Raw genomic sequence first — 26,960 nt, 5'->3', positions numbered from 1 at the left:
GAACTGGGCATATAATATTCCTGAAACTGTTTTCCTTAGAGTTGGTAGCCTCATAGAAAATCTGCACAATAACCCTGATTTTAAAAACAAAACCTTCAGCTTGTCTTTATAGTTAATTATCTAATGTTGGTTGCTAAATAGCTTTTTTACAGAAGCAGATTTTGTGGACGTTGAATCCAAGTCTCCTGGTTACCAAATACCTTATCACTCCAGCAGATTCAGGCAGGGCTGGAAGCAAAATAGTCACTCCTTCTCTTCTTGAATTCTTTGTACAAAAAAAAAGCCCCATTTCTGAGATGACCACCCTAAAATAAAGTGGTTTTCAAACTATATCATAAAAAGCCATTAGCTGCGTTATTAGGAGATCCATAGACCAGAAATGAGAAATTGAAAGACTGAATCAGCCACTGTAGCTCATCTAGCTCAATCTTTTGTGACAGTCATCAACGCTTAAAGAAGCTCTAAAGAAAGTGGGAGGAATATTTCATCTATGGGGAGGAAATCTCCAAATGTTATTTAAATCAGAAGAAATGAATAATATTGTACTGTTTTCAGGTCAGTTCCATTTTGTTTCCACATTCACCATGGGCTGATTTGGGGAGCTGTGTAAGGAGAAAGCACATGTCCATAATATCTTGATTTTTTTATCCCACCCCAGAGCCCCCACCATTATGCACTGCATCAGAAGCAATGTTTTAAAATTCATAGGGTTAACTAACCCTCTTGCAAAGCACATTAAGCCGAGGGGAGAGGGAAAGGTGCAGGTCATGCAAATCAGAGAGAAGGTTTAGTGTTTTCAAGGAGTATTTTTAAGGAGTTATAGAAGACCTTCAAATCCGAATTGGCTTTTTAAATGGTGGGATATAAGCAGATGTTTGGTCTCCCCCCCCCCCTTCTGTATTTTTATTGCATGTTCTGCCAGTGTTATGATTTACTATTACAAACCATGAATGAATGAGCAAATGAATAAAACTGTCACACCTTTGTCTATTATAGTAATAGATGGTCTTGTCATTCCCCTTGTTTGCAAATGCTGTCTTTGGTAGCATCAAAAGGCAGTGAGTTTCCACCAGCAATGGCATATCTCAAAAAACTTTTACTTTTGCCAGGCTAGAACTGAGAGCTGTCGGTCCTATTAAACTCTTTGTTGTTGCTCAACATCAGTTTTACTGAATTTATTTATCCACTCATCAATAAATACTCCCTGAATCTCTTACAAACAAAACAGTGCTTGAAAAATGCAATATATCATGATTATTATGAGATTGTGAGAACAATGCCTCTCTGCCTCCTGCCTCTTCTGCACCATTCATTAGTTTCTCGACTTGTATCATAGTAGCCCATCTTATTTATTTCCTCTGTAAGGGAAGCAATCTCTCTTTTTTCAGCTCCTCTTTATATAAGACTTTCTCTAGGCCCTTAATCATTTTCATCACTTTGCTCTGAGGCCCCTCCAGTTTTTCAATATCCGTTTTGAGGTGGCTTACACTGAAAGATATATATGTCCATCATCACTTACAGTGATGTTCTGATGCACTTGCCTGGTTAAATTTGTGGTTCTTGCACACACAAATAATACACCCAACCTCAAGGGCCCCTGCATTGCAATTTCATTCCAATATGGGGGGAGGGGGCTGTTGTTAATCCATATCACTACTGCTCTTTCAAAGTAGTTTAACCAAGTATATCTCTCCTTTTCTGCTATCTGTGGATTTCTTCTAATAGTCAAGAAAACATCATTTTCTACTATGTACTTTAACTACAGATGCACTTCAACCAGCAAACAGATTGTTCCACTTCTCCTTGTAAGTTTTGTAAATGCTGCAAGACAGCGTTTTTAGGGAAGGGGAGGGAGGTGGTAGTGTGTGTGTTTTCAGGTACTGCATGGATTATTTATACAGTATTTACAAGAAGAGGTTTTTCATAAAGGCTGAGGGTTTTTTTTTTTACTTTTGAAAACACCAATCACTTATTCAGCACCCTGGACAGCATTCTCATTGACTTGTAGCTTCTCTCTCTAAACTGCAAGTCAGCAGATCTGATGTGATGATAACTTTGATTGAACCATAGGACAGATGTGGGGAAAGTGGGGGGGGGGTAGATTTATCTTTCCCTTGCCTCATGGTTGCCATTCCATTTTCTTACAGATTGTAAAGCAATTGCATCTAACTGCAGGTACCTGTCTGAGCCTGATGAACACTTCAGAAATGTTCTGTCTTTCAAGGCAGCAGTTTGCATTGATTTTTAATTCATATTTATATATATAGAGAGAGAGAGCGCATCATTTTTAAATAGCTGCCTAATGGCTGCAGGCATGTTTGTGATCCAAGCTGTGGTCAGTTGCTATAAACTAGTTGAGGGAGTGTGGCTGTTAATCTTCATGCAGATTGCCCAGTTTGCAATACCTTCCAAGGCTTGTTGTGCTCGGAACCCCAAATAAAGCAGGTGCATTCCAAGGCAAGGCACGATGTGCATTCCAGCAGCATCACACAGACACACAGCAAGGACCTGTAAGTGGTTTTTGTAATGCCCACTTATTCAAGAGCAGTTTTTCTGCTACATGGAGGGGGTGAGGTTTGCCTTTGATTCTCTTAGGATTGCTCCCAAGCCCTCCATGAATTGCTTTTTAATGTTACCTATTCTGCACCCCTCACTTTGTCAGAACCATCTAAGTCTATCAAACAGAGAAGGTTGGGAGCCAATTCTTACAACCAGCAGTCTGAAAAACAAATCAGCTTCCAAGGGAGTCTGCCAAGGACAACTCTGGTCTGCAATGGCCCAGCTGGGCTCCAGAATTGTTAAAATTCTGCTATACGAAGAAATATCCTTGATGCCTTGCTAAGAAAATTGCTAGAGTGTAGCCCTTTGTTTACAGATTGACTGGTATGCCTTACCCTGAGTCAGACCAATACTCTGTCCAGACCAATGACCATGACTGGCAGCAGCTTGCTGGAACTCCAATTAATGCCAGATTCTACAGGTTGCCAAGCATATACACTACCAGTGAGTTACATCTCACCCAACCCTCTTTACTGTCTTCTTTATACAAGGGCCCTGATTCCTTCTCAGACTTACTTCGTGTTAGACCTGTCAAACTCTTACACTGTCAAACTAACTGGAAATCGATGAAGTGTCAAACATTTTTAATAACCCGAAAGCAATCTCAGAAATACTGTGCAAGCTGGCATTTGCAGATCACTCATGGATTTTGGGCTGCAGCTGCTAATATCTAGGAAAGGTTCTCTCAGCCTTAAATAATAGTTGTGTGTTTCCTCTACCTTTTTTTCCCATCTTAAATTGGTCAGTGATCCAAAGACAAAAATACAGGTTTTCTCTCGCAGATATGCACAAGAATCTCTTCAAGATTCTACCATCAGCACCAGCGTAGTTGGGATCTATGTGCAACTAGAAGAACATCAGAACAGCCTGCTGGATCAGGCCAATGACCCCAGGATGCTGGGCTAGATGAGCCATTGTGACCAACAAGCAGGATCAGAGCACAACAGCACTCTCCCCTCCTGTGGACTCCAGCAACTGGTATTAGGAACACTGCTGCCTCCGCTGTGGCTTCTGAGCATAGCTATCACAGTTAGTATCATTTTTTGAGATGAGGTGACCAGAACTTGTACACAGGAGGTACCTACTTCTGAAGAAGGACCAGTAGGTGATACGCACACCCCTTCATGCTTCCCATGTTGCTATGAACCCCTTAAGAACTCCTTTTAAGACTGATCTGGGTGTAGTTCTCCACAAACAATGGAGCTTGCTGGTACAGTCTATGGAGATGCAACTTGGGTGAACAAGCATTATGGTGTGACCAGATTAAAAACTGTCATAAAGCAAATGCTAGGAAGTATTTATAGAGAGGTAGACTGCTGAATTTAGCAATGTGCCTGCTGCAGCTAAGGTAGTCTGGCACTGTGAGCTACCTGCATAGGAGTCTTGCCTGTTATCCCAATGTCAGTCCCTCTGAGACCATTGCCAAATATTACATGTATAAATTTCCCTTTCAGCCTTTTGATCTGACAGTATGATTGGGCTGACTACTGAGGTTAACTCTTGCATTGAATTTCGCCCCCCTCTCTCCTTGCCTATTAGTACAAACATAGCACCATTTTCCTCTATGCTGAGTACTAAAAACTTGGATAAAGGGACGCAGGTGGCGCTGTGGTCTAAACCACTGAGCCTAGGGTTGCCGATCAGAAGGTCAGCGGTTCGAATCCCCACAATGGGGTGAGCTCCCATTGCTCGGTCCCTGCTCCTGCCAACCTAGCAGTTCGAAAGCATGTCAAAGTGCAAGTAGATAAATAGGTACCGCTCTGGCAGGAAGGTAAACAGTGTTTCCGTACGCTGCTCTGGTTCGCCAGAAGCGGCTTAGTCATGCTAGCCACATGACTCAGAAGCTGTACGCCGGCTCCCTCGGCCAATAAAGCAAGATGAGCACCACAACCCCAGAGTTGTCCGCTACTGGACCTAATGGTCAGGGGTTTACCTTTTTTAAAACTTGGAATGAAGAGTTTTCAAGAATAGTGCTCTATCAACCAGCCACCTCCTTTCAGCTCATCAGTGTAGTTTGTTCTGCACTGTTAACATTTCCTCTCCCACTCACTCCAAGCCTCTTGAGCTGCCTGAGGATGAGACAGTTCCACAGCGTAGTCCAACAGAATCTTATTTGTGTATGTTGTTGTTGTTGTTTATAAAATATACTAAAGCAATCCCTTTAATACCAAAGTTTCCTAAGTCTATTAGAAACTTTAGAATGCTCCAGCAGGCTTAAATATGAACAGGTAGAAGCCCCAAGGGCTCCTTAAGAACTCAGAGCTTAATTTGAAGTCAACAGGCTGTTTGCATTGTGTGGTTGATCCTTCCTGCATCCCTGTAATCTCCTGTGTGACAAGTGCAAATATTTGCCACAGAGAGGTCACAAGCACTTGTGCTGAGTTCAATGTGAGGTTATCCATCCCAAATATTACAAGCCTGATTACATTTCCAAGAGCTATTTGCCGGCACTCAACAACAACAAAATACCTTGGTATAGCGAAAAGAGTCTAAGAGGGGCTGTGATTGCACTCTAAAAAGGCATAAGGAGGAGGAGAAGAGAAATTTTGGTTGAAGATGGTTGTAGAAGGAGTACAAAAAAAATGGTTGAAGATTAGAACAAACTTTCCCTGTACATTTTTGTTTGGTTTGGTTTGGGGGACACCTTGCTTATCGGTAGAACATGTGAAAAGAATCTAGGGGTCTTAGTAGACCTCAAGCTTAACTGAGTCAACAGTGTGATGCAGCAGCAAAAAAGGCTAATGCCATTCTAGGCTGCATCAACAGAAGTATATTGTCCAGATCAGGGGAAGTAATAGTTCTGCTCTATTATGCCTTGGTCAGACCACACCTGGAATACTGTGTCCAGTTCTGGATACCACAATTTAAGAAGGATATTGACAAGCTGTAACATGTGCAGAGGAGGACAACCAAGATGATCAAGGGTCTGGAAACTAAGCCTTATGAGAAATTCTTGAGGGAATAGGGTATGTTTAGTATTTATAAATTGAGTATTTACAGTATAAATGCATTTGTCCTCCAGTCATTTTACTGGAGTGCAAAAAAAGGTGTCAACTTATTTTCCGAAGCACCTAAGAGACCAACTAAGTTTGTTCTTGGTATAAGCTTTTGTGTGCATGCACGTATCTGAAGAAGTGTGCATGCACACAAAAGCTTATACCAAGAACAAACTTAGTTGGTCTCTAAGGTGCTACTGGACAATTTTTTTATATATTTCAACTGTGTCAGACCAACACGGCTACCTACCTGAATCTAGAACTTATTTCCAGTGGGTTTCAGAAGTAGCTGGGCCTATGCAATATCAGGGAAAGGAACTGGTTCCACTATCTACCAGTGTCTGTTCGTGTGATAAGTGTAAATGAGCATATTCAGCATGACTTGATCCATATTTTTTAAAAAACATCCTCTGATACTGGATGATCAGTGAAATGAAAGGAGCACTGTAAAGATATTCACCCACCCAGACGTATAGGGCATCATGTAAAGATTAATACCTGTTTAATAAAGATTAGCTTTTATGCTGAAGAGTCTGAATGGGCAATTTAAAAAACAGCAAATTGCACCATAGCCCTGAAGTCTATAATCTCTCTCTAGGACAATCATGGAAATGAGGATTCACTTGCTTTATTGTTTTGTTCTGGTGCCTCAGTTATCCAGGAGTAATAAAAATAATGATGTTATTATTTATATACTGCCCATCTGACTGGGTTGCCCCAGACTTATTCTTTCTTTCTGAAACGTTTCCCCTTTCCTATGGACCATCAAAAGCCAGGGATGCTGTATGGTTTTGACCTTGTACCAAAATCACTTTGAAGTTTTTTCTACAATCAAGCATTATATAAATTTTATGTAATAAATAAAATTGTCCCTTGAGCAGGATTGGTGGGAATTGATTGCCCTTTCTAAAACTGGCTAGCGACCCTGGAGATTTTCAGTAAGGAGGAAATTATTTGTGTCTTTGGTTGTGGGGGGAGGTTGCCTTCCCTCAAATGTTGGTCTCATTTCTCAATTCTTCTAGAGCTGTGTGTTCCGCAGGTGCCTTTCAAGTGATTCATGTTGTTCACTATGCGCAATGTTGGTGGAGTAGTTGATTTGTGGAGTGTCCTGCATTAGAGCACAAGGTGTAGCTCCCTTACAGTCCTGCTGCTCTGATTGAAGACCCTACATGAAGAATTGTCAATAGCCACTTCCAGCTAGTCGTATTACATGTGAGGGCCTTACCAGGTGGAGAGCCCCCAAACTAGTATCGGCAAGCACCAGGAATATGAAACACAGCTTTGGAGACTACAAGCTTTGCCCCAGAGAAGCAAACTTGGTGACCTCCACATAGAGGCCATAATCTTTGAGTCATCCATAAGTAACTCCATGATGCAACTTAATTTCTATTCGTGCACTTTTGCATGAAATAAGCTTTGCCATTTTATATTATGCATGGGTGTCTGTGTGTCAGGATCCTGCCCAACTAAGACACCAGGGAGACCTCCTCTGAGGAAGAGATGTAGAAGAGTACCCCAGGAGAAGTGGGGAGCTGGAAAAGTCCATTGTAATCTTAAGGCAGCTCAAAGTACCTAGTCTCTTGTCTCCCCTGGGCCTCTTGATGCAGTCCTTCGTAGGAATATTCATTTAACTGCCAGGAGGCTTTATTAGCAGGGGTGTTCTTGTCAGAGGCGTACCTAGGCTCCCTAGTGCTCCTGGCAAGGAGACGCAACAGCAGCAAGCACAGACATCCCAATCTCCAGAAAGAAACCTGATGGGGGCATGATGGGAGACGCCACAACTATGATTGAGAATGGAGCACGGGAAGAGGAAGGGTGCTGAATTTTGGCGTTGCATTGGGCATCGCTGAAATTTGAGACCCCCAGATCCATCACCAAAATGACTAGTAAAGGAAGCACCTGGCATTGAGGATATAAGTCTCCCAGTCTCTTCCAGATCTTCACTAGGATAACAATTCCCTATTGAGCACCTATGGAGTCCCCATAGAACTTGCTTGTTCAATGCCTGATCTGTTGTGGGTGCTGGCCATGTACACTTTGTCTTTCTGGAACAATTTTGGCTTAATCAGACTGAATTGTTTCCAGTTTGATTTAAGTGATTTTTGTTGTTGTTGTTATAATCAGAGTGAGTTGTCTGTGAATTGGTTTTTCAAAATTGTTCATGTCCATGACGTGAGCCCAGTAGGCTTGGAATCTAATACCACTCAACTTTCCCTCCACGTTGTATAATACAAGGGAGAACAAACTTCAGGCTTGCAGGATCTCTTTTGTTTTTTATTTAGAATCCTGAGGTCTACCAACTGGAGCCAGGTGCAAAACAGTGTTTTGTGGGCATAAACTTATACACCTAGAATTGAAGAGCAGGGTGCCTCTGTACTACAAACCAGGAGTTCATTTCCAGTGCCAGCACTGAGCTTGCCTAAGGAGCTCCACTTCTGCTCTTCCTCCAAACCATTCTTCCTTTAAGCAGCCCAAGAAAGAGAAGCTTTTAGTTGTTGCTGTTGTTAAACAACTTGCTGATCACCAAAAGATCCCATCACCAGTAGATCCAGTCTACCTTCCGCTCAGCCCCACTATGTTGGTTTTGGAGTCCAACATTCTCAGAACAAGAGCAGTGGCTGTTCTCCATCCATGTATTCCAGTGCTGTATTTAAATTTGGGCAGTAGGTAGCTCCTGTATAGTTTGAACAACTAAGCACATGCTTGTTGAACATGGACTTTCTAGGATGCTGTTCAGACTGATGAGAGGAATAAGCCTGTGATAAGAGCTAGGTATTGTTAACCTACAAAGGATATCTGGTGTTAAGACTGTAAAGTGATTTCCATACTTCACCTCCAACAGCAAAGCTTATTCACATTTGACAATGCAGTGTTTTCAGGTCTGTAGGCGAGAGAATCAGTTTGCACAAACAACAATGTTGTTTACATAGGACTGCTTTGGTATGCTAGGATGCTGATACAAGGAAGACCCAGACTGAGCTTGGATGGTCAAGAATTTCAGATAAGTAAATGTAGTCAACTGGATTTCTATGGTAGCCATATCTAGGGCTAGTCTTTGAAGCTGCCCAGTCAAGACCAATAAGCATGATAAGCATGATAAAGAGCCTTTTGTTCTGCTCATTAAATGTTTTTGATTTATAGTTAAATAGGAAGGGTGGTCTAATGCAGAAGTTGCAGGCAGAGTTGAATAGCCAGCCACCATCAGAGGGGCTTTGATTCTAGGGACAGCCCAGTTCCATAGGGAATAGCACTGGAGCATTGATCTTCTGTCCCTGAACTCTTAATTAATTGGCAGACCCAGGTATAAGTATTGTACTCTCATTAAAACTGATGAAGTATTTCTTTTTTGGCGTCCATTGAAGAGAGAATGGAGAGCCTCATGTTCTAAGCAAGAGACAGGGTGGGATCAAAAGCAAGAGACCCCTCCCTGTTCCTTCACACTGTTTTGAACTGACACATTTTATTCCTTTGATCAATTAGGTTTTAATACCCACTAACCAACTTTGACGAAAGCACAAGGCGGTGGGCCTTGGCTTCCATCTGCAATGGGAATGTAACTCTGAACTTTTGCCAGCCTGTGTCTTACCCTAAGGCTACCTTAATGAGGAACAGAGAGCCCCTACTTTTGGGTTATTCATTGGGGCTTTCATTCTTTTCTCTTGATCTAATGCCAGAAAAGCAAATGAGGCTTATGTCCCAGATTGGTGGATGCTGGATCAGACTAGGGAAGCTTTCCATTCTCACTTGCTGTCACAGCAGATCTGCCTCTCTCGGCTAACAGGGAAACTTGGCACTTAGCCTGGCTCCACCTGCAAGTGTCTTTGGATAAGTTTTGCTTTGTTTCACTCTCTGGGGGACAGATTTCAAGCCAAGTTTCTGACTGCAGACCAAATACATTCCACCCCTGTTGATCTAAATTCTCCTCCTTTGGAACTAGGGACAAAAGCGGTCAGACTCTCTGGACCATAGAATAAAATTTGTGCTGTGTTTGCATTGCTGGTGCAGATGGCTGGGGAGAAATGGAAAATTACTTAGTGAATTCCCAACCTCCATCTGAGCAGTCTGGGTTGTGGTCATGGAGATGGATGGTAATTTAATGTTTCCTGCATGGCAGAGGGTTCCCTTGGGGTCCCTTCCAACGCTATAATTCTGTGATACTTTCCTACTCAGGAGGGCTTCCGGGCTTTTGGAGACATGTCATTGGTTTGCATACATCACAGCTTGCTCCAAATCTCTAAACTTAAGCCCAATTTAGGGGTTAAAAATAAGCAGCAATAATTATGTGAGGAAAGTGAGTGAAACCATATTTCCATCCTCGCCAATGCACACTCCTCCAGCTCCTCCCCAGTGCTGTTGTGGTCATTCTGCGGTAGGGCAGGCTACTGAATGCTCAGGATTCAAGCTCACAGGGACAGCCTATGTATGTTCAGCTGGCTGCCCTGCTCAGCCCATGGGCAGTATTGAGGAGGGGCAGTGCAGGGTGGAATGGTGGAGGAAGCAGGGGCCCACTCTTCTCCCTCGTGCAATTATTGCTGTGTGTTTTTGAGTGCCCAAATATAGAGCTAAGCTACTTTACACATAACTTCTTTTTTAAAAAACAGATGCAGTTAAAATATCCTGCAGCTCTACTTTGCATTCTGAAGCACTCGTGCCAGGGGTGGCCAACACGGAGTTACCCTCCAGATGCAGAGAGCTACAAGTCCCTTCAATCCCAGTCAACATGGTCAGCAATCAAAGATTGTTGGGAGCTGTAATCCACGACATGCAATGAGGGAGAAACATAAGCACAAGCACAGTAGCTTCACACACACCATCACTGTCACAAATTGGATGGATAACTTTTTGCCCTGATCTTCCAATGTTCTAAATCATGCAGGGGGGCCTACATGAGCACAGCAGGCTCCCCTCTTGTTTTATTAAAAATATTTCTATACCACTAATTCATAAAGAAAATATCAAAGTGGTTCACAACAACTGTACACAAAACCATGCAATGGAAACCATATACAGAAGTTAAAATTGGAACTCAGATAACCATTGTGGGAAGATTTGTCCTTAATTACCTGCATAAGCCTGGTGGAATAGGAAAGTTTTCAGCAGGCATTTAAAAGTCAAAAGAGAAGAAGCCTGCTGAATTTCTCTTGGCAAAGTATTCCACAGGGCTGGGCCGATGATGCCAAAGGCTCAGTTTCTTCAGAAGTTATGCCCCCAACACATGGAAGATGTGGTTGTCTCCACTCTCTTGTATTATGAGAGGGGCTTAGAATGCTAGAATAAGGCTAAAAACTACCAGTAGAGGCTGTAAAACATGGACATAGCAGCGTCTGTGTTACAGGCTACTTGTGTACAAGGTCACATGCCAGCGAACTGGATTGTTTGCTGCTTCCTGTCATCTGTGCATGTCACAGCAATCAAGCACTTGTCACTGCATAGAATAGAATCATAGAATCATAGAGTTGGAAGAGACCACAAGGGTCATCGAGTCCAACCCCCTGCCAAGCAGGAAACACCATCAGAGCACTCCTGACATATGGTTGTCAAGCCTCTGCTTAAAGACCTCCAAAGAAGGAGACTCCACCACACTCCTTGGCAGCAAATTCCACTGTCGAACAGCTCTTACTGTCAGGAAGTTCTTCCTAATGTTTAGGTGGAATCTTCTTTCTTGTAGTTTGTATCCATTGCTCCGTGTCCGCTTCTCTGGAGCAGCAGAAAACAACCTTTCTCCCTCCTCTATGTGACATCCTTTTATATATTTGAACATGGCTATCATATCACCCCTTAACCTCCTCTTCTCCAGGCTAAACATGCCCAGCTCCCTTAGCCGATCCTCATAAGGCATTGTTTCCAGGCCTTTGACCATTTTGGTTGCCCTCCTCTGTACACGTTCTAGTTTGTCAGTGTCCTTCTTGAACTGTGGTGCCCAGAACTGGACACAGTACTCCAGGTGAGGTCTGACCAGAGCAGAATACAGTGGCACTATAACTTCCCTTGATCTAGATGCTATACTCCTATTGATGCAGCCCAGAATTGCATTGGCTTTTTTAGCTGCCGCGTCACACTGTTGGCTCATGTTAAGTTTGTGGTCAACCAAGACTCCTAGATCCTTTTCACATGTACTGCTCTCAGCCAGGTGTCACCCATCTTGTATTTGTGCCTCTCATTTTTTTTGCCCAAGTGCAATACTTTACATTTCTCCCTGTTAAAATTCATAGTATGGAAAAAGTCAGCTGAGGGAAAAACAAGCTTTTCACTCTCTTTGGCACTTTTGCTGGAAAAGCTGTTAACAGCTTGAAACTATGTGGACCTGCTCTAAGATACCAAGGCTGGTGTGGAATCACAACTAATGCTCTTGGGTCAGCAGTGGGACCTGACTCCAGTCCCACAGGTGGCTCATATTAACTCTCTGGTCTTGGCATCTGCCCATACATTTGTCATGGTGCTGCTGTCAGTGCATTTGAATGGTGATCTGGCCAGATCTGTGCATGAAGCTGAATGAGGTTGAAGGAAGCTGTGAGAACAGCCGTTGTGTCATCTTGGTTCCCTCTGGATATTTTGGACTGCAACTCCCATCAGCCAGTGCCAAAACATCCAGAGGACACCAAGATGGCAAAGGCTGTTCTCAGAACACAGAGTGATGTTCTTTACTCCAACTGGAGCAATAACACTAACCATTTGTGCCACAAGGTTGTTCAGTATTAAAAAGCCCCTATGAGCCTTTCTTTAAAAATACATAAATCTGTATTATTTAACAGGAGCCAGCATGCACTTGGTTGCTTGAATGTTTGCCTTCGTGGCACAACAGTCAGGGTTGAGTTCTTTTCCCTGTGCATCATTCAGATCAGTTTCTAGCCTCTGGGCACGGCGAAGCACTGAAAACACAGCCCTTCATCAAATAGCAGTCATTAGCGCTGGGGCACAGAGACTATTTATCAGGCCTTTTAATAATTCCTGGAGCGGCCCACCATCTCTCCCCCCATTAATCACCATTAGGTTTCTTATAGCCGAGCACAGATTATTGAGAGATACCAAAGGGCTGGCTGAGCAGTTGGAGGCTAATGGGCTCTGATAATTTGAAGCATTCCTCCTAGTCCCAGCTGCTGGGACAGACCCCGTGCCTTTGGAGATCTATAATATCTGCACGGTCCTCCACTTTTACCCTCCTGCCTCCTTTCACACTGTGTCCTTTTGCCCTTGTCTTTTTAGCTCCTCTTTTTTAAAAACAATAGCACCATAACCAGAAGAGAAGTCATATTTCACCAGCCTCAGAAGAGGACTGTTTAATTCAGACAGATGTCCCTGGGAAGCACCTTCCTTTGCAGAGGAAGGGAGCCGCAGGTTCCCATAGTTATCCCCAGTGGCATCACTCATGAACAAAAAACAAAGGACCATGTTCCCCGTCTGTTGGGAATGGCATCTCCTTTATGTTTGTAGAGAGGTGGTTAGAAGCTAGGGATAGAAGCCAGTTTGCCAAGGTACTTCCAGTCTCATGCCAACCTGCAACTAGTGTAAACAAAGCTGGTTCCACTAAGCAATGCTCACACCACTTCTCAAGCCCGTCTTTGAACCTACAAGGACTAGAAACTTGATTCCAGGGAAGTGAAACATCAGTATGTTCAGGGCACCTGAATTTCACACCCAGGATCACATTTTACCTGCAGTTGCACAGAATTGTAAAGTACATACAACCCTGGCTATATAAAATAAGGGCACCAAAACTGCCTGCAGAATGTTTGGTCAAAAGAATCCAAAATGTTGTCTTTTGAGAAAACCAGTAATGAACTCTGGGGCGTGGAAGGACAGGAGATTCTAAATCCCCTTCATTCCCACACAAAACGCCTACTTGTCACCACCTAAAGGTGAATGTGCCTTTCTGTCCTGCCTGTCTTCTTAGGCTCAAATTAGATGGGATGGTGGCAGACATGGATCTGTTTCTTTTCCTCCTGTTCACGTATCAAGTTTCTTTTCCAGGGAGCACATGAGAGAGAAGTGCTGAAGCTTCCCTCCTCTTACCTCCTTACCTCCCCTCAAATCATCATTGCTCAAGGCACCAGATTATATCTAAAAGGCCAGGATGTGAGAAAAGTGCTTTGAGTAAGAGACGGGGGGGGGGGGGGCGAGTAAAGCATAAGAGGGAGGAGGAGTCAATGTCTCTCTCCCATATGCTCCTTTCCCTTTTGAAATGAGCCATTGGGTTCCCCAACCACTGACAATATGTGAACGTGTGAATGACGACCCTTCATTGCATTTAATTTTCCTGCTAGGTTGCAAAACATAACACACTCACTAGGAAGATAAGCAGGGGTGAGGAACCTGTGCTTCTTCAGACGTTGCTGGACTACAAATCCCATCATCCCTTACCATTGGCCAATGCAGTCTAGGGCTGATGGGAGATGCAGTCCAATGGCATCTGGAAGGCCACAGGTTCCCCATCCCTGGAGTAATGTTTTCAAACGGAGAGCCCCCTAACTCAGGCCCAGCTGACATGAACTGCAGCTTTGAGTTTCTAGAAGTTGTTGTGGCTTTCCTCCCTCCACTGCTCAGTAGCACAAAAATAGGCCCTCTGGGTTCTGAGATCTCCATGGTGTTTTTATATCAGAGACCGTGTGCGAAGTCCTACAGGCCTTAGTTGTGAGTTTTTCAGTGTGGTGGCTTTCTCATGTCAACATGGCTCAGAAGCCTGCCCCAAGTAGAATATCAGCATCAGAAGATGCAGTGCCTCTGTTGGCTGTTCTTGGGGTAATGGAAGGCAACAATCCCCTCCCAAAAAATCCCACGTTGATTAGGCTAGCAGAGAGAGAGATCCCTCTGTGGCTGTGTACATACCAGACCTTCAAAGAATATTCAAAACACATCCCTCCCCCAAAATATTGGGAAGCATTTTTTACCCATCAAAGACCTACAATTCCAAGTACCGTTTAAAAAATTCTGTCCCCGGGATCTCTCTTGGTGGTGGGAGGAATCTCCTTTGAATGTGCTTTAAAGGTCTCTTGTGGATGCAGCCACATGTGCCTCTCGGAAAGAACTGAGATGCTTTATTTCCAGAGGGTCTTGCATTTAGCGGTTGCTTTGGGGAGAGGTCTGGGGATAAATAACTGAAAGAGAAGGTGGCCTTGGCGGGCAGCTGCACCCAGGCTGCCAGGATGGGCTGGCACGCAATTGCCTCATTTCAGCTGCTAATTGTCATCAAGGTGAATCATTAACAGTGGAGAAGAGGATGGGACACAGCAACCCCATAGAGCTTAGAAGCAGGGAGGAAAGGGGGAAATGGGGAAGTCAGGAGCAGAGCAGGCAGTTCAGGTGCAGATAATTCAAGTCTGTTGCCTGGATGTAGCAGATGGAGGTGCCTCGCAGTTCGGCAAGGTGTTTAATGGGCACATCGTGGGCCTAATGAAGCTAGAAGAGAGAGCTAGAAAAGATCCATGAAATGTGTCGCTCTCATTCCCAGTAGGGCAGAGATAGGGAACCTGCAGCCCTCCACATATTGCCAGGCTACAACTCCCATCATCCCTGAGCATTGGCTGTGCTGGCCGGAACTGATGGGAGTTGGAGTCTGACAACATCTGGAAAGCCATAGGCTCCTCTTTACTGCAATACACTGTACCAATCTCTCTCTCTCTCTCTTCTCCAATTTCCTCCTTTGCAGTAAGATTCCCTGGCAACTCAGTTTACCCGTACCCATCCTTCAGTTGCACATCCTTCCTCAATTTCTCATCATTTTAGAACTTGCATATTCCAAATACACAGCTTCTCCTCCCAATCTTGTGTGCTGTTTATCTCCTGCCTTAGTGGCTAAATGCACACATTTGCTCACAACATGCACACATGACACACACGCGCACACATACACAGATGGAGACGCGTTGAGAGAAATACAAAGCCCCAGCCTCACAAAGAAGCACAAAGACAGCCTAGCGTACACCTGTAATCCCGCCAAGGCAGGTGGCCTCAAGGAACAAACCAATCGCACAGCCCAGGCCCTTCTCCAGCTGGCTAGCGCTCCCCTCCTTGGTGCAAATCCAATGGTCCCGGCTTTCTCATCTGTTTTGCCTGCTGATTCAAATGAAAACCAGGGATGGAGCATGCCCAGCAACAGGAGGGAGGGGGAATAGAAGTAGACTGCCGTTGCAAATGGCAGCTGCGGTGTAGGAAAGATTGCATGGCTGCAGGCCCTAGCTGATTCAGAGTTAGTGTTGGGGTATTGTACAGGATACAGTGATGTGAAGAACAAGGGTGTACCTATCTATCCCAGTTAAAACACTTGCATTGGAATGAAGGTACAGGTGCAAGGTGTGAGCATTCTCCCCCCCCCCCTTTCAGCTGAACATCCACCATGAAGTCCTGGGACCCCAATTTTACAAAGAAGCAAATGTTTTCCTGCTTACTTATACTGCTATATAACACAAACACGTTTATTCAAGTGCAAAGAAAGGGAAACTGGCTGTTTTGTCCCCAAAGGGGTCTGAAGTTCCCCAGTAACATTATTCTTTTCATTTCTGGTGGATCCTCCCTGTCATGCTGTCTACATTCACATTTGTGTATCTTGAAATCTGAAACAAATTCAGCTTTGATTTTGCATCACTTGCAACTTAGGCGCCCTGAAACTAATCCGTGCAATATAAATTGTGCCACAAATCTGTTGTGTTTTGGAAGCGCATTGACATGGAACAAGGAAGCTTCACCATCTGCCCCAAAGATGGGGCTTGGCACCTGAAAAGTGTCAGTGGCAATGCTAAAACTGACTTGTCACACACAGCACCAAACCTGATTTAAGCAGTACAGTATGTACCTCATCCTTCAGTGAGGATATAGATTCTACCCATCAAATCATATCCTATTATATCATAAGATGTTGCATTGTGTAATATCATTTCAAATGATAAAGATATGTACTTAAATATAGTTATGTATAATTCCATCTAAATACTTGTTGAATACATAAAATAATCGAACCCTATGAAACATGCAACCTCTTACTCATATGTATCTCAATCGCTTTACTAAATAATAAAAGCTCCAGAGATAAGACAATATGTTAATAGTGTTTTTAGACTGTTCAGTCACCTAAATTCAATCTTATGGGAGGTGTTAAGAAGCGAGTCAACCTCTGTCTTCATATTTGGGCTGTGGCAGGGTGTGAGCAGAAGATAGATCCCTCAGTATGGGCTATTCTTTCTGTGTGTGTGTGTGTGTGTGTGTGTGTGTGTGTGTGTGTGTAGATCTGGTACGTGACAAGATAGGATAGCATTTGTTGCCTTCTAATTCTGTTAGACTGAGCTTGTCCTTTGAGCATTTATTTTTCCATCGTAAAGGCCGCAAGAGTCTAAAGCGTTGTTTTGTAAAGCAGTCCTCAGGGAGTGCTTAAAAGGAGCCTCTTCCACTCTTGGGCTTCCTCAGGCTGCCCAGTAACAGCCTTCACCTGGCCAGCCTTGCTTCTTAGTCCCCGAACCTTTGGTGGGGAGAGCAGAGGGGATTAGATTATCAATGAGCCTTGGACAATAGTGTGAAGGGGAAGGAAGCAATTAGCATGAGAGCAGGAGGGAAATATTTGCTACACAAGAGAATAAAAAGGCCTGTAATTTCCCACCCAACATGCAGCAGAAGAGAAAGAACAACAATAATTATCATAAAAAAGCACCCGCCTGGCAGCATTTGCACGACAAAAGGACCTCATGCTGGGCAGATATCTCCCCCTCCCCCACTGAGCACTGGGATGGGATAGAGGAGGAGAGCGTTGTCAAAGATGGTGCTGAAATTTCTCCTTGGCTTCATTCATTTGGCACCATGGTTCTGGTTTGAGAGTGATGGTACCACTAGGGCGTTCCTTGCTAGATGGAGGTGCAAGGAGGCAGAGGGGTAAAGTCTCAAAAGGGAAGGGAAACAGGGTGAAGAGATGAAAGAGCATGTTGGTAAAGTACCTGGTGTTAGGGGTGAGCAGTGAGGCAGCCACGTTGGCTGGTGAAACCAAATTGTTCAGGTTGGTAAGAACAAAAAGCAATTGCAAGGAGTTCAAAACAAGATCTTCTGAAACTGGGTAAATGGGCATTAAAAGCCAAATGCCATTCAGTGTAAGGAAGTTTAAAGTGTTGCACATTGATGCATAATATCGTAGCTTCACACATACATGCTCATGGAATCTAAATAGACCTTGGGGGTCATAGTGAATAGCTCAATGAAGACATTCAGCCAATGAATGGCATCTGTAAAAAAGGCAAAGTCCATGTTAGGGATCATTAGAAAATAAAACTCTCTTAGTACCATGATGCCATTATACAAATCTATGGTAAGACCACACTTGGAACACTTAGTTCAGGTGATAGTAGAGCTATAAAAGGTTCAGAAAAGGGTAAGCAAAATGATCAGGGGGATGGAGCCTATCCCCTAAGAGAAAAGATTACACATTTGAATATTTTTAATTTAAAGAAAGGGCGAGTAAGGAGGTGGGCATGATCGTGGTGTATAATAGAAATATGCAGGATGTGAAGTTTTTCTCCCTGTTTCATGCTATTAGAAACCAGATCCATCCAATGAGCACACACACAACACAAAAATACATACCAACCACAGACACACCTACATCTTTCTTGTAGAAACACCCACCATGCACACATCTGTCTCTCTCTCTCACACACACACAGGCCACATGTGCATTTCACACCCACCTCTCACACACATAACATATCTCTCTCTCTCACACACACACACACACACAGACACACACAAAATACACATTCATCTCTCCCACATACACCCAAACACAAATGAAGTCTCAATAATTGGGAAGAGGGTATATTTAACCCTTAAAGTAAAGCCCTTTGTGGCCAGTTTTCCAATCAACACCCACACAAACATTGTTTGTCCTCTGGTAGAATATATCCTCATGAGGCAAACAGCAGTCTGCATGGGAAAGTTTTGATTGAGAGAAGCAGAGTCAAAAACTGTTTCCCCCACTGATACATTACAGGCTGGGGGGGGGGGGAATCAGGAAATCCAATTAAAAATCTCCCAGGGAACATGTCAGTTGGCCTATAGCTGTCTGGCTGTGAAGTTGCAAAATATCCCAGAGTTCAGGGCTGGAATGTGAACAGTAGCACAGCAGTGAGTGATGCAAACAGGCAAGACACCCAATCCGCTCTTGCAAAGGTTGTCAGCCCTGCAAAAACTGAGTTTTCCCATTCATAACAATGAATGTGTTGATGATTGCTGGATTGATTGCTTTTGTAGGTGGGTAGGGCTTTTGTTCTTATATGCAGTGCTTTCTGTTCTCTTGCTCAAATGGTCTGGCATTGAAATACAGCAAAGGCAACACCTATAGAATCATAGAATTGCAGAGTTGGAAGGGACCCTGATGGTCATCTAGTCCAACCCCCTGCTGTGCAGGAATCTGAGCTGAAGCATCCAAGACAGATGGCCATCCAACCTCTGCTTACAAACCACAAATGAGTGAGAGTCCACCACCTTCCAAGGGAGTCCAGAAAGTTCTTCCAGATGTTTAGTGGGAATCTCCTTTCTTGTAACTTGAAGCCATTGGTTCGGGTCCTACCCTCCAGAGTTTCCATTAGAATAGCACCTCTACCTATTTCAGTAAAAGCTATCTTTGCTATCAGATTAATTCATCAGATTAATTCAGATTAATTCAGTCTGATAATCTGTCCTTTTGCAGATTTGAAAGCCACCTGAGACTGACTCAGAACTTTGGCATGAGATTATCAGACTGTAGTAGACTGTACTGAACTGTACTGTACTGAAAAGAAAAAGCCACTAAAGGACTAATGCTGGGGGGCATGGGGGGGGGCGCTTCGCTAAGTTGTGAGTTTAGTTTCTGTTTTCCCCATCCTTGCTTCCGTTTGTAACATGTAATGGCTGATCATCTTAAGTAAAGGGATCTGCTTTAACCTTACAGCTGGGTCTGCCTGCCTTCCAATAAAACAAAGGGCAACACCCTGCAACACCTTGCTCTGATGCCAGAAGTGAGCATGACTGTGGAGGAAAGGATCTGCCCTGAAAGAGCATGGAGAATTAGCTCTCATCTGCATATGCGTTTTGTTGTAAAAATTAGGACCTGCTCTACCACCACCACCACTCCCTGCTTTCAACTTTGAAATGGGCCAGCCACATGAACAACAAACATAATTCTTTATGGGTGACACTGAGCCAGTCACTGTTTCTCAGCCTAACCTACCTCACAGGGTTGTATTGGGGATTAAATGAGGAGGGGGATAACCATGTACACCATCTCAGGATCCTTTGAGAAAAGGTGAGATGTGAATACAATAAATAGATACTAAAATAACTGCCCCGTCATGTCTAGTTTCACCCTAAGAGTATCTGGAATTGTTCCAATTTGGATTCTCCTTGGGGAGGTGTTGAAACTTACACTGCTTTAGTGACTCTGCTTCACAATGTTGATCTAGAGATGGGTATAAGGGGAATGCAACCCTGTAGATATTCCTGTGGACCTCTCAGTTGGCATACTGGACATTAATTGTCAATGGATTCTTCTGGGATGCCTGTGTGAGTTGTCGGGAATTCAAGGCAGCAATCCATCTGAATTTGAAAGCATTTTGCAGGGTCACCGAGACGCTTATATTTTGCAAAGGCTCAGAAAGTCAGAGGACACTGGTCTCTTGCATAAGCCTGCCTGTCACCAACGAGAGTTACATAACCAGGTGGTTCTCACTTCAGCCCCTTTTCTTTTCAATCGGGGGAGGCTCCCTTTGTACACTGTGACCAAACCTGCATTTTGAAAGTGTTTGGCCAATAGGATGCAAACTTAACATAATCCAATCCTGAGTGCCACAACCCTCATCCTGTTTCTTCCTGTTGCTGCTTCCTTCCCTGGCCAACTTGCCTCTAACCCATTCCCCAACTCTGCCAAGGTCACATTTCCCTGCACAGCTGCTCAGCCAGTGCCTGCTCCTGGGACAGAGAAAGAAGATGGCATTTAAGAGTGTTTAAAAAAATTAAGAGAGAGCTAGAGAGATTTTTTTTGCCAACAGCCCCTAATGTGTCTGGGAAGCTGACAGAGCAGGTAATTGCAAGATCATTCCCCCACTTGTCCCTGTGATTAGCTTCTTTCTGTGCTATTTCTGTTCCATTAAGTGTGTGCAAAATGGAACCCCATCTCTGGCCCTCCTCCTTTTTCTCTCCCCTCCCCTCCAAAGTTTCTCCTATTGCCTCTGAGCACTAACTGTTCTGACACTGATTCGCTAGTTCAGGAAGATTATAGCCTTTGTTAGACTGATGTTTTCTGACAGTTCAGCCTGATAGCCAGAGAGGGAGGTGGTGAAGTGGCAGTAGTACTCTTGGATACTGTGCAGTGCTGAGACCCTTCCCAGTTTTAACAATCCCCCCTTCACGAGTGCACGTCACCATGAATGCTTCAAGTCTTCAGCCATTACCAGAAGGATCAATGCTTTCATTGCCCACTGATTGCTCTACCTACTCAGCCATGCCATAGGCACCTGTCATTAAGCAAAATGCTCCAGCAGCAACAGTATCATCGGCTGAAGGTAGAGAATTGAAATGTTGGCAAGCCTGAGGTTACAACGCTAGCTGATGGAGTCCTTTTTCTCATCTCCCTCTTGCCTGCCCTAGAAAAATAAATATGATCACTAGCTCCTTCTTCTTTATTACAGAGTAGCCTTTTCTCCATATCATGGTTTCTCATAGAAAACTGGCTGATAGATGACTAACAAATTATTTGCTGCTGTGGTATGTCTGTGTCTGGGATGTTTCACTTCAAGAGCTCAGTTTCCAACCTTTTCCCCATGAACTACTAACATTCCCACTTTGCTATTAATTTTATGCCAAGTCCAGGCAGAGATTTTGTTGTGCTTTTGCTTGTCAAATGAATCATCAAATTGTAGAGTTGGAAGGGATCCCAAAGATCTTCTGGTCCAGTCCCTTGCAATGCAGGAATCACAACTAAATCATCCATGACAGCTGGCTATCCAACCTCTGCTTAAAAACTTTCAGCGCATGAGAGCCCATCACCTTCCAGTCCATTGTCAAACAGGTCTTACTATCGGTCAGAAAGTTCTTGCTGATGTTTAGTTGGAATCTTCTTTCTTGTACCTTGAAGCAATTGGTTAGGGTTCAGCTTGTTCCATCTTCCATGTGACAGCCCTTTAGGTACAGTATTTGAAGACAGCTATCCTCTCCCCTCTCAGACTCCTCTTTTCCAGGCTAAATATACCCAACCCCCTCAACTTTTCCTCATAAGGCTTGATTTCCAGTACCTACCCATGCATGACTCTACTTGCAAATAGGTGCCTTGAAATGCTGCAGTGCCCACTGTCAAGTAGGAACCTTCGCTTGCTGCCTCAAGCATCACATTTCCCCCTTGTTATGTTGTACCCCTTGTCATTCCTCCCCTGGATCTTATGCAAGCATGCTGCACATGTGCAAAGAGCAGTCCAGGAACAAAGAGGAGAGTGATGAGGAGGCAAACTAGGAAGTAGTGAGATGGGAAGCGACAGCATGTACTGATACAGACACATTCTAAGTAGAAGTCTCAAGTAATGATTATGCCAAGGTAGAAGGTTGGAACTGGGAGCCCCTTACATGAAAGAAGAGCAGCCAATTTCCCTGCTGAGAAAAGCAGGGAATGTGATTTGGTTTTGTTTTTTATATCTATACTGAAGGTACTGTGAGTTTCTGGGTAAGAGCTTCCTTGAGCCCTGTGGGGAATAGGTGGGATATAAATTGTATGAATAAATGAGTGGATGATGAATAGAAGCCAGGATCCAAGGAACCGTGAAACAAGTTGCACGAGCCCAAGGGGGCTTTAGACTTGCCTTTTCTTTTAGCAGTAGTCTGCTCTGCTGCGTGGCAAACTGCTTCTGAAACTGGAGGGACTTCCAAAGGCAGCTTATGATATGAGATGAGAGTCACCTGTTCAAACTGTGGAAAAGTCTGAAATTGCACCAGGCGAGCACAAGGCATTGGCGTGCACCTCAGCAGCTCTTTGGATCTGGATCATATCTAAAGGCCAGCTTGAACCAGCAGCTTTTTGCAGAGTCAGAGGGGAAAGCCATTTGGGGAGTGGGGAGATAGAAGCCTGCTCCAGTCCTGACCTGCCTTTTAGCACAATCCTCTGTGCTCTTGGGACTACATACAATGCTAGTGAGGAAAGTCAAAGACTCCCAGGTCTATCACTCAATTACACCCACTCCTGACACCGAGTGAACTGCCTCTTGGGGGCTTGGGAACTGTTTTACTCAACAAAGGGTATAATAAAACACAGTAGCATATTGGTATAGAAACTTCCATAGCATACTCTGTTTGCGTCAACAATATATACCACAAATGTGGGTATGCACTACCAACTTACGCATGCATACATGCCTACTACTACATTAATATAGGGCCCTCAGTGTGCATGGTACTTTAGATTCACAGATTACACTGCAACCACAACAACTACTACGACCGCAATGTCATTCATGTAGTACTACAAATTAGTAAGCAGTTCATCATAAAGAACTGAAGTTTGTTTCTTGGATTAATCCATCAATTAACTGAGTGTATTTTGATTTGAGTCGCAGATGGCGCCAGCAGATATTGTAAGCAATCTGTGCACATTCCTTGGAATCAGGCAGTGAATTTAAGATTTGTTTCCAAATGGCATATGATGTTGTCTGTGTTCCTCGTGTCATGTTAAGATATGGCATTTACAATGGCTCATTAACCATGAATGGCATGCTCTAACCCTTCCAGCATGTACGTCCAGCCTGCCTGTGTGGCATAAGATGCCCCAGAGCACTATAGAGCCCTTTCCTCACCCTGTCCCTTCCCAGCTAGCCCTTGGCCAACAAAATACCCACCCATTACTCCCACTCAGAGGACCACCCCCATCTCCCATAGGTAGATGCAACAGCTCTGCTTCTCCACAGGTCTTCAGCATGCAGCAATAAGAAGCCTTCCCACTGAAAAATCTGCCATTATCCTTGCCACTAGGTGCCTACACTCCAAACAGGGACATGGGAGGATATAATGTTTTTCTTCGTACAATACTTCATCTGCCATATGCAGGATTTCCTTCACACAGAGTGGCCATCATAGTAATGGTCATTTTGTCAGTCAAAGTATAAAAACCATATACAGTCATACCTTGGAAGTCGAACAGAATTCGTTCCAGAACTCCGTTCAACTTCCAAAATGTTCAAAAACCAAATTGCAGCTTCTGATTGGCTGCAGGAATCCCCATCAGACGTTCAGCTTCCAAAAATAGCTAGCAAACCAGGAGCCAAAACATTCAGGAACTAAGCTGTTCAAAAACCAAGGTACGAATAGAGTAATAATAATAATAATAATTTATTTGTACCCCACCCATCTGGCTGGGTTTCCCCAGCCACTCTTGGCAGTTTCCACAAAGACCAAAAATACACTAATATGTTATACATTAAAAACTTCTCTGAACAGGGCTGCCTTAAGATGTCTTCTGAATGTCAGGTAGTTGTTTATCTCTTTGACATCTGATGGGAGGGTGTTCCACAAGGCAGGCGCCACTACCGAGAAGGCCCTCTGCCTGGTTCCCTGTAGCTTTGCTTCTCGCAGTGAGGGAACTGCCAGAAGGCCCTCGGTGCTGGACCTCAGCGTCCGGGCAGAACGATGGGGGTGGAGATGCTCCTTCAGGTACGTCCAAAAGGCAGGCCCTCGGCACTGAACCTCAGCGTCCGGGCAGAACGATGGGGATGGAGACGCTCCTTCAGAGTACGTCCATTTCTCACAAATAATGTAAACAGGCACTCACATCATCATCCACTCTCACAAGGACACACCCTGTTACATGGGAACAAGAAGAGACCTGCATTTACAGATCTTCAGGTCTGCATCCTTGCTCACAAGCTCAAATGATCAGAAATGTACGCGCACACACAAATGCACATAGCTTATCTCAAATAATGCATTGTAGTGATGTGATTGCTGAGTCTGTAAGGTAATCTCCTGGCCTTGGCAAATGCACTCACTGGGTTTTTTATCTGTTGTAGTGAAATGCAAATTAAATGACATGTGGGAACACAGCAGGTCAATGTATAAACATCATTCCCTCTTTATCAACAGATTTGCTTTCTTTGACATTTTAATTCTGTCCACATTTTTTTTAAAAAAAGGATCCCCACATTGTCATTAGCTTTACTGATTAGCTCCCAGTGTCTAAGGCAGGGCCATGGATCATTAAAAGCATCTGAAATATGGGCCTTCCAGCAAGTTGTTAGTTCCGCTAGTAAATAAAAATTAAAGCTTGGGAATATCTAGTATAAATCATTGTAAAGTACAGAACAGTCGTATTTCATCACAGTGACTCAGCGGTGTGGCTGTTCAGAGGATGATGGGTTTTAAATATAAAAGGACTAGCATGTATATAACATTTTCTGCGCAGGCAGTTGGGGTTGGGATATAAATTTAGGGAGGGAAGCATAGGGCCAGGGAAGGCAGACCAACAGAGGCTGGTATAAAGGCTGGTTAATTCATGTGTTTTTGTTCGTAAGTTGGATTGTAGCCGTGCTCTGTAATAGAAATGTCAAACTCAAATATTAATGGGAAGCTATACAACTTGTCAGAATTATTGAAGGGGATGAACAGAATAATTATCTAACTCCTGCATCATCATCATCATATTTTATTTATTTATATTTTGTGCAAACTGAAAATCTTGCTTTAAAACTTTTTGTTTGGTGTTGGGGCGGGGGGGGGGGAGAAAACTAGAACCATGTTATCCAGGATTCTGCTGCTGAGCTTGACGGTGCTTTTGTATTAACATAACTGAATTGATCAATGTAATTCACTTGGCTCAGCTCATAGACATGAGGAGATGATACTCTATGGATTAATTGTCAGAAAACCAGTGTGGGAGATCCAAAGGTTGCATACCTTTCTTGCCTAATGTAACTTTAATTATTCAATGTTTGGAAAATAATCTTTTGATTATAAGACACTATTCCAGACAGTGCATAACGGAACAGCAAGATTTGGGAGTTGGTTTATCAGGAATATTGAGGACAGGGAGTAAGGGCAGTGAGAGAACTTTTCCTATTTAATTGGGCAGGTAAGGTGTATTCTCCACAATTTTGTCATCATGGCACCATGAGCACTCAATAACTACATCCATCCAAAAAAAGTTTTCCATAGTACCACTTTTGCATGAGCAATTAAAGCTGCTTCTTCATTCGTTAGAATGCATCGGTGGCAACTGACAGCAGCCACATGGAAAGAATTACTATAGAAATAAAGGGTTGCTCATTTGATGGGACACGGAGAATAGGTTGTGGGGCTACAGACAGAAAGATGTGGCTTATATTCTGTCTCATTGAGCCAGGATCTGCTGATCCTAGGATTTGAAAGCAGTTTTTGTTCAGAGGTTGTAGCATCTCACTTTGTGTTCTGTACAGATAGCAATATGGAATGGATTGCACATGTAATACCATGGGTTCTTTTCTATCCAGACACCTCTGGCAAAGTAAATATTTGTTTGTGCCTGCTTAACAGTCTAGGGACTTGGAAGTGTTGTTTTAGATCTCACTTTGTGTGTGGAAGTAGACACATATTTATGCTAAGTACGCTGTTGTTGATAAAAGCCACACTTGAAGCTATGGCTCTTGCTGTCTAGGGGTTCCTGGTGTGCAGAATGAGCCCATGTCAAGATCTCTATATTGGCCCTTCTAACATCCAGTATGATTCCAAATTTGGTGACAGTGTGGCATGACGCAGTGAAGCCAATTGCATGCTGTTGCCATTACATGCCTGCACAGCCCCAAACTCCCTAAACCTCAACCCTCCCCTTCTCCCTCCTGTTAGCGCCAGCAATGCAATGTGTTCAGAAGCAGTGGAGCCCAACCTGCATGTACTATTGAAGTTGCCTTTGGAGGTGAGGAAGGGACATAGCTCATAAAGCCCCAGGTATCTTTGGGAGAGACCCTTGTCTGAAACCCTGGAGAGAGGCTGTCAGTCAGTGTAGATAATACTGAGCTAGATAGACCAATGGCTTGACTTGGTATGAGATAGTTTCTTATGCTCCTATGCTCATTTTACAGCTGTTATAGAAGACTTCTGTGCATCCCAGTGTGGCCAAACGCCTTGTTAGCCTTTTAGTAAGAGGGAATGAATAACCCCGCAGTAAAGAAAATGGTCTGAAATTACTTACATAGCACTTTCCATGGTGAATGTTCTGCATTTGCCTTCTTATAATAACCCTATTATAATGTGAGCATTTAGTACTATTCCAGTTGTACATATTGGAAACTGAGATTGAAAGATAATGGCATGCCCAAATCCATCCAGTGAACCCTGTTGAACTGGGACTGAATCCAATTTCCTACATTCAAATCCAGCATCAACTCATTGGCTTCCCATTTTAAATGTCCAGATAGCACCTTGAATTTAAATGGACGGAATGCACTCTTT

The 26,960-nt window shown here is 43.7% G+C and overlaps 1 protein-coding gene across 2 annotated transcripts in view; it reads left to right on the top strand.

Annotated features, from left to right (window-relative positions):
- The window catches only part of CPLX2 (complexin 2), a 125,351-nt gene that overhangs the window by 61,643 nt on the left and 36,748 nt on the right, over positions 1–26,960 (top strand). The gene's annotated exons all lie outside the window — the stretch shown is intronic.

Source organism: Podarcis tiliguerta (assembly GCF_965153285.1).
Source record: "Podarcis tiliguerta genome assembly, chromosome: 2".
NCBI lineage: Eukaryota > Metazoa > Chordata > Lepidosauria > Squamata > Lacertidae > Podarcis > Podarcis tiliguerta.
This window is presented reverse-complemented; position numbering and strand designations above follow the sequence as displayed.